This window comes from Myotis davidii, unplaced genomic scaffold (assembly GCF_000327345.1).
Source record: "Myotis davidii unplaced genomic scaffold, ASM32734v1 scaffold1060, whole genome shotgun sequence".
Taxonomy (NCBI): Eukaryota; Metazoa; Chordata; class Mammalia; order Chiroptera; family Vespertilionidae; genus Myotis; species Myotis davidii.
In genome coordinates this window covers 33,782-39,640 of record NW_006291816.1, presented here as the reverse complement: position 1 = coordinate 39,640, position 5,859 = coordinate 33,782, and the positions used below count along the sequence as shown (strand labels likewise).

Genomic DNA, 5,859 nt, shown 5'->3' with positions numbered 1-5,859 from the left:
TAGTTCTGGGGACATTTTTTTCACCTCAAGTTGCTCAGGATGTATAATGCAGTGTGTAGACAAAATATCTGGGTGACCAACATTTTTCACCTTTGCAACAATTCCTGAAAGATGTCTAGTCTGTACATACCCCAATACATTTTTTCCATTCAATTCCGTGTTCCAGGAAATAACTCTTAAGCGCTTCAAAAATCTCAGAGCTAGTTGTTCTACCGGCAAGTTGAGCAAATAAAGTAGTTCTTCCTGTAACTCTCCTTCACACTCAACCCACACAAAACAAAGAAGTGCCTTGTTGATTCAACTTAGGTCCGTTGATTCAAGTTGAATTGAATAAAATGGTGAATTTTTCACCATTTTTATAACTTGATTTTCTTTTTTTTATTGGTTAAAGGTGTTTTTTTAATTCTTTATTGTTGAAAGTATTACATATGTCCCCCTCTACCCCCATTGTCCTCTCCCAGCCTTCCCCTGCCCCCCAACCCCAGCCTTCATCACCTCCCCAAAACAAAGAAGTGCCTTGTTACTTATGTCCATTGATTTGTCAAGTTGAATTGAATAAAATGGTGAATTTTCACCATTTTTATAACTTGATTTTCAATATCTTCAGCCATGTCTTCAATTCTGCATTTGACAGTGTTAACAGACATAAGAATTGCTTTCAATTTCTGGACAGCCTGCCTTCCCAAAACCTCTTCCCAGGCTTGTAACATGCAAGGCTTATGGATTCTTCTCCAGTCGTATACGGCTTTTTACTTTTCTCGACCTGAAGTGCTATCAGATGAGAAGCCTTTAATAAGGATTTAGCTCCAACAGTCATTTTTGTTAGAGCAATTACTTGCTTTTGCATATTTTCACGCATTCTTTGAAAATATTCAAGTGGTTTTTTAGCTAAATCCGGGTGTTTTGATTGCAAGTGTCTTTCGAGTTTCGAAGGTTTCATGGCATCATTGGGTAAACTCTCAGAACACACAACACAAAGCAGCGTGGATTCAGCTCACCACCAGGTTCTTGAACAAATCCAAATTTCAAGTAGTTTGAATCATATTTTCTTAATACTTTCAGTGTTTTCTTCTCTCCACCTCTAGCTTGAATGTTCTTCCAAATGGTACCTGACGAGGACTGTGGAGACTCTGATTCATTGATCAGCTCAGGGTTAAGTGAAGTACACATATTACTATTGTTACTCAACGCAGGAGCTGCCATGACGCTCACTAGCCATTATCATTAGTTACATTATCTTTTGTATTACTAAAGAAATGCAAAATATTCCTTTGCTTTTTTTTTCCACTCATTATGGGTTTATTTCATTTCGAATCTAAAACCAAACAAGAAATGATAGTTATTGAAGTCAAACTATTTGTGCCATTATATATGAGTTAAAGGAAATACACAGTTACATACAGTACACAAATAAAATAAAACAATTGGATGAGAATCGGTAATTGTGGAGCGGGTGACTGCTATAATGGCCAAAACAGTACTGAAGCCACTTGTACCTCTTGTTTCCCCCTCTCTAGATACTAGAAAGGGGAATTCATGAAATGTACTAGACTCTAGCTAGTACAATTTAGTGCAATGTAAAGGCAAAAATTGCCAGTCAGAATATAAGAATTTCTTAGAATATTTTTTGTTTTATTATTTATTAGGATTAATAAAACATAAAAATGCAAATAATGTCCAAATTTTTCTGTGGACCACCAAAGTTTTCTCACAGACCACCAGTTGGCGACTGCTGATCTATGGAATACTAGATCTCATTTTATTTTTTTAAATATATTTTTATTGATTTTAAAGAGAAGGAAGAGGGAGAAAGAGAGAGAAATCTCAATAATGAGAGAGAATCATTGATCGGCTGCCTCCTACATGCCCCCTACTGGGGATCAAGCCTGCAACCCAGGCATGTGCCCTTGACCAGGAATCAAACCTGGGACCCTTCAGTCCCCAGGCTGAAGCTCTATCCACTGAGTCAAACCAGCTAGGGCTATATCTCATTTTAAAAACTTGTGTGTGAATAAACAACTTTGCAATTTCAATATGACTTTTTAAGAAATGTCATATATTCCATAGTCAAATAAAATCTGCCATAGTAAAAAATATTTTAAAGACAGACATGAGGGAGATAGAAAAATTAGTAGCACAGGGCTTATTTTTCCATTTAATATGCTTCTAATGCCTCAAGTTATAGGTAGACATGTTGGGACATATCTATCTATCTATATATATACATATATATATATATATATACATTCTTAGTGTAAATGGAAGCATCCCATACATAGCATTCTCCACCTTGCTTTCCTACTTGGCAGTTTTCCAAGGCAGCACATATAAATTCACTCCTTTCCTTCTAATGCATGCAGAGTATGGAATACTTCACAGGGCCTATCTATATATTTAAAAGGCTAATATGCTAAGTGTCCCTCTGCCCATCCAACCGGTCGCTATGATGCTCTCTCACCACCAGAGGACAGACACTCAACGCAGGAGCTGCCATGATGCTCACTGGCCAGCACCATGGACCTGGCATGGACAAACTAACACTCGGCTTCCCCCAAGTGGGACACAGACCCCACCACCACCCTGGAACGACACCTCACCAAATTGCAGCCAATGCTGCCAAGACCCCATGGCACAAATGTGACCCGGTTGCTGTGGGCTCCTGGTGATGATGTCACATAGCAACGCCTGGCTTCTTCTCCCTAGCAACTAGCCTCCTTGGAGTTTCTCCAGCCCAGGAACACAGGTGGAAAGATTTTACACTTTTATTTTAATTTTAATTTTAATTTTAATATATTTTATTGATTTTTTACAGAGAGGAAGGGAGAGGGATAGAGAGTTAGAAACATCCATGAGAGAGAAACATCCATGAGAGAGAAACATCCATCAGCTGCCTCCTGCACACTCCCTACTGGGGATGTGCCCGAAACCAAGGTACATATAATCTGCTTTATGTTGATATTTACTGCTGTGTCGCTGACAATCTCAACACTGCTGAAAGAGAAGTTAGGGTGCTTCACTGGGCTGGAAAAAGTTTAGGTAAATCGGAAAGAAGGTCTAATTAAGAAAGTTTATTCTATGTATATAAAAGGCTAAGTTGACTCGTGCATGCACGATACATATAAAGCTCTTGCTGGTGCCATTCATATGCTTGTGTTTCGATCTGTCATTGTTGATCATGAATTTGGTTAATACTTCTATTATAGAGAAAGGGTGAATAGTGATATTAAAATATTTCTTCTAATTATTTTCCTTTCACTATGCATGAATTCATGCAATGGGCCACTAGTAGTTATATAAATAAACAAACTATTTCTGTTAGAAGGAATGTTTAGAGATAAAATCACTTAGAAAAGTTTGAAAGAAAAGTGGACTCCCATGAGACTTAGAAAAACTAGCTTTTTAAATTAAATGCTTTAAAGAAAAATAAATGATCAAGTTTGCTAAGTTTATATTAGTCTCTTGGCTATACAAAGATGGCACCATTTTTACATGACTATTACATTCAAAAGATAACATTTCCTTTTGGAGTAACAATTGTGAATGTACCTAATGCCATTGAATTGTTCACTTAAAAATGATAGATTTTTTTTATGAGTGAGGGGGTAGAGGGGCATTGAGGGAATAAGGACACATATGTAATACCTTAATAAAGAAAAAAATTTAAAAAATAAGCAAAAAAAATGATAGGTTTTATTTTATGTGTATTTTCTACAACAATAACTAAGAAGATTATACCATACTTTTGTTACAGAGAACCGGAATAAATCAAGCAATGCTCAGAGATTTTGGAGTCACACTTTATTCACTGCGGTGGGCTTAGAGAAAATGAATTCAAATTCTAAGCAAAGCTACAAGCAGAACTTCCCTTTTTATTAAAGAGCCAGCCCTATGTGTGCTTAGTGATTATCTCGCTGGTGGCCTTGAAAACTACACAGTTCTATCCAATTAAAAAATACACCTGGCATGGCAGTGAGAGTATGGGCGTTTCTAGTCTCTGGCCTACAAGATCAGACAGCTAAGTTTATCTTCCTCATTATTCAAGCAGGCTAACGCAGGCTAGAAAGCAAAGTTATTTTTTAGAATAAGAGGCCATCTAAAGAATAGCAGAGACTTCCAAACAGTAGTTTTACAAAATAGGGGTTAGCCTTCTCACTTTCAGATAGAAATTGCAGAAGTCAGGAATAGAAATGGTTTGGAGACGGAATCCAGACTTGTGAGAAATACGTTTTATTATTTTTAGATATTGTGGAAATGTTATTTTTGTCCTGTCTTGGAATGCTGTTAATTTTTGAAAAGGTTAAATTATGACTCAAATTAAAAACGATCATGAAATATTTTTCAGCACAATGAACTGCTAAGATTATGAAAATTGTTGAAGGAGGTAAGTGTATTCAATATAATAAAAACAAAATGTAGTATATGTTAAATTTCATACATACATAGACAATAAATGCTAGTATATCATTGCTGGGTTAAATACAAAACTGGCTAATATCATAAGGGCAATAAATTTTAGACATTGAGGTTATCTGTTCCACTAATCAGAAATCATTTCCATGTCAGACAAAATATCTACAAGTTAGAATCAGCCTCATAGAATTTAAAACTTGTTCAATCAATAGAAAATGCTCAGCCCTGCACTGAAATGATGTCCAGTAACCGATGTTTTCTTTACACAAGTTTTGTACAATTTTTCTGACAGTGCAACGTGCTCCCCCCTTCTAATATGCAAGAGTTATGGGAGCAATTTTCAAACTTCATCTCACGGCACACATAATCACTAAAAGTTTGTGGCACACCAAAAAAAACTATTTTTTGACAGTTTGACAAAAAACAACAACAAACAGGTATAATTGTGATTCATTCACACAGGACAGCTATTGTTGTGTTGGCTGATGTAATATTTTATTTGACAGTCTAAGGGAAAGATGTCAGTGCCCCTCACTAAAAAGTCAGCTATTGCATGTTTTAAAAATTCTTGCAGCACACTGGTTGAAAATCACTGGTTTATGGAAATAGGGCAAAATGGCAGTTTTGCCTTCCTTCACAAATCATAAGTGTTAAAAGGGATCATCCTGATGGTGGAAATTGGAGTTTGAATGTTTCTTTTGCCTTGCAATACTTTTTAAGACGGATCTTGTGTGTGTTTTCACATGTCACCCTGAATTTTAGAAATAATAAGCTAAGTCACTTTGTCTCTAAACTCCTCATCCAGTGTTCCTCGCCATCCCTGGGTTCCCATAGAACAAGAACTAGGCCTCGGGCTTGAAGCTTTGGCTCTAAATCCAGCCTCCCTCTAGCTATCTTCACCGTCCTCAGGAGCTTCAGGTTCCATAGCCAGCAGTTCAATCCCAGAGGCAGAAGCTTGTGCTCTACTGTTCCGCAGGGGGCCGCAGCAGACAGGGACTGCGTGGTCACATGGGCTGACGGTGGATCATGTGACCGCGCTCGCCTATCGGCGGGCCTTGCGGTGTATCCTACCTCCTACCGAAAAGAGTCAGGAAGCTTATACACCTGAGGATTGACAGACTGCTGCCGGGGGACTGGTAGGATGTTATGGTGGGTGGGTGGTTGTCCCTCCCTGCTGCACTAGCCTGAAACCTAGTCGCGGAAGACCAGAATTACAGTATTTGCTGCTAGAGGAAACAGCCCCGCGGGCAATTGCGAGCGTCTTTGCTGGGTCTGTGTTTTGTCCAGGAGCTCAAGAGGCAGGAAGTCATCCCGTGGGAGGCACAAGTGGAGAGAATCGGTGGTCGCTTGCAGAGGAGATAGGAACGCAGAAGGTGGGTGCGAGACCGGGAAACGGCCTCTGCAGGAGGTGGTGGCTGAGACTAGATCAGTGGATCCCAGCGTGGGGCA

At 38.6% G+C, this 5,859-nt stretch overlaps 1 protein-coding gene across 3 annotated transcripts in view; it reads left to right on the top strand.

Moving 5' to 3' along the window:
- Positions 1-5,458: 5,458 nt before the first annotated feature.
- Positions 5,459-5,859, top strand: part of BHLHB9 (basic helix-loop-helix domain containing, class B, 9) — a 12,987-nt gene continuing 12,586 nt past the window's right edge. For all 3 annotated transcript variants that reach the window (XM_015564954.1, XM_015564952.1, XM_015564953.1), the window contains exons 1-2: positions 5,459-5,546; positions 5,698-5,783. The gene's annotated coding sequence lies outside the window, so the exon portion shown is untranslated. The remainder of the gene's footprint in view (positions 5,547-5,697; positions 5,784-5,859) is intronic.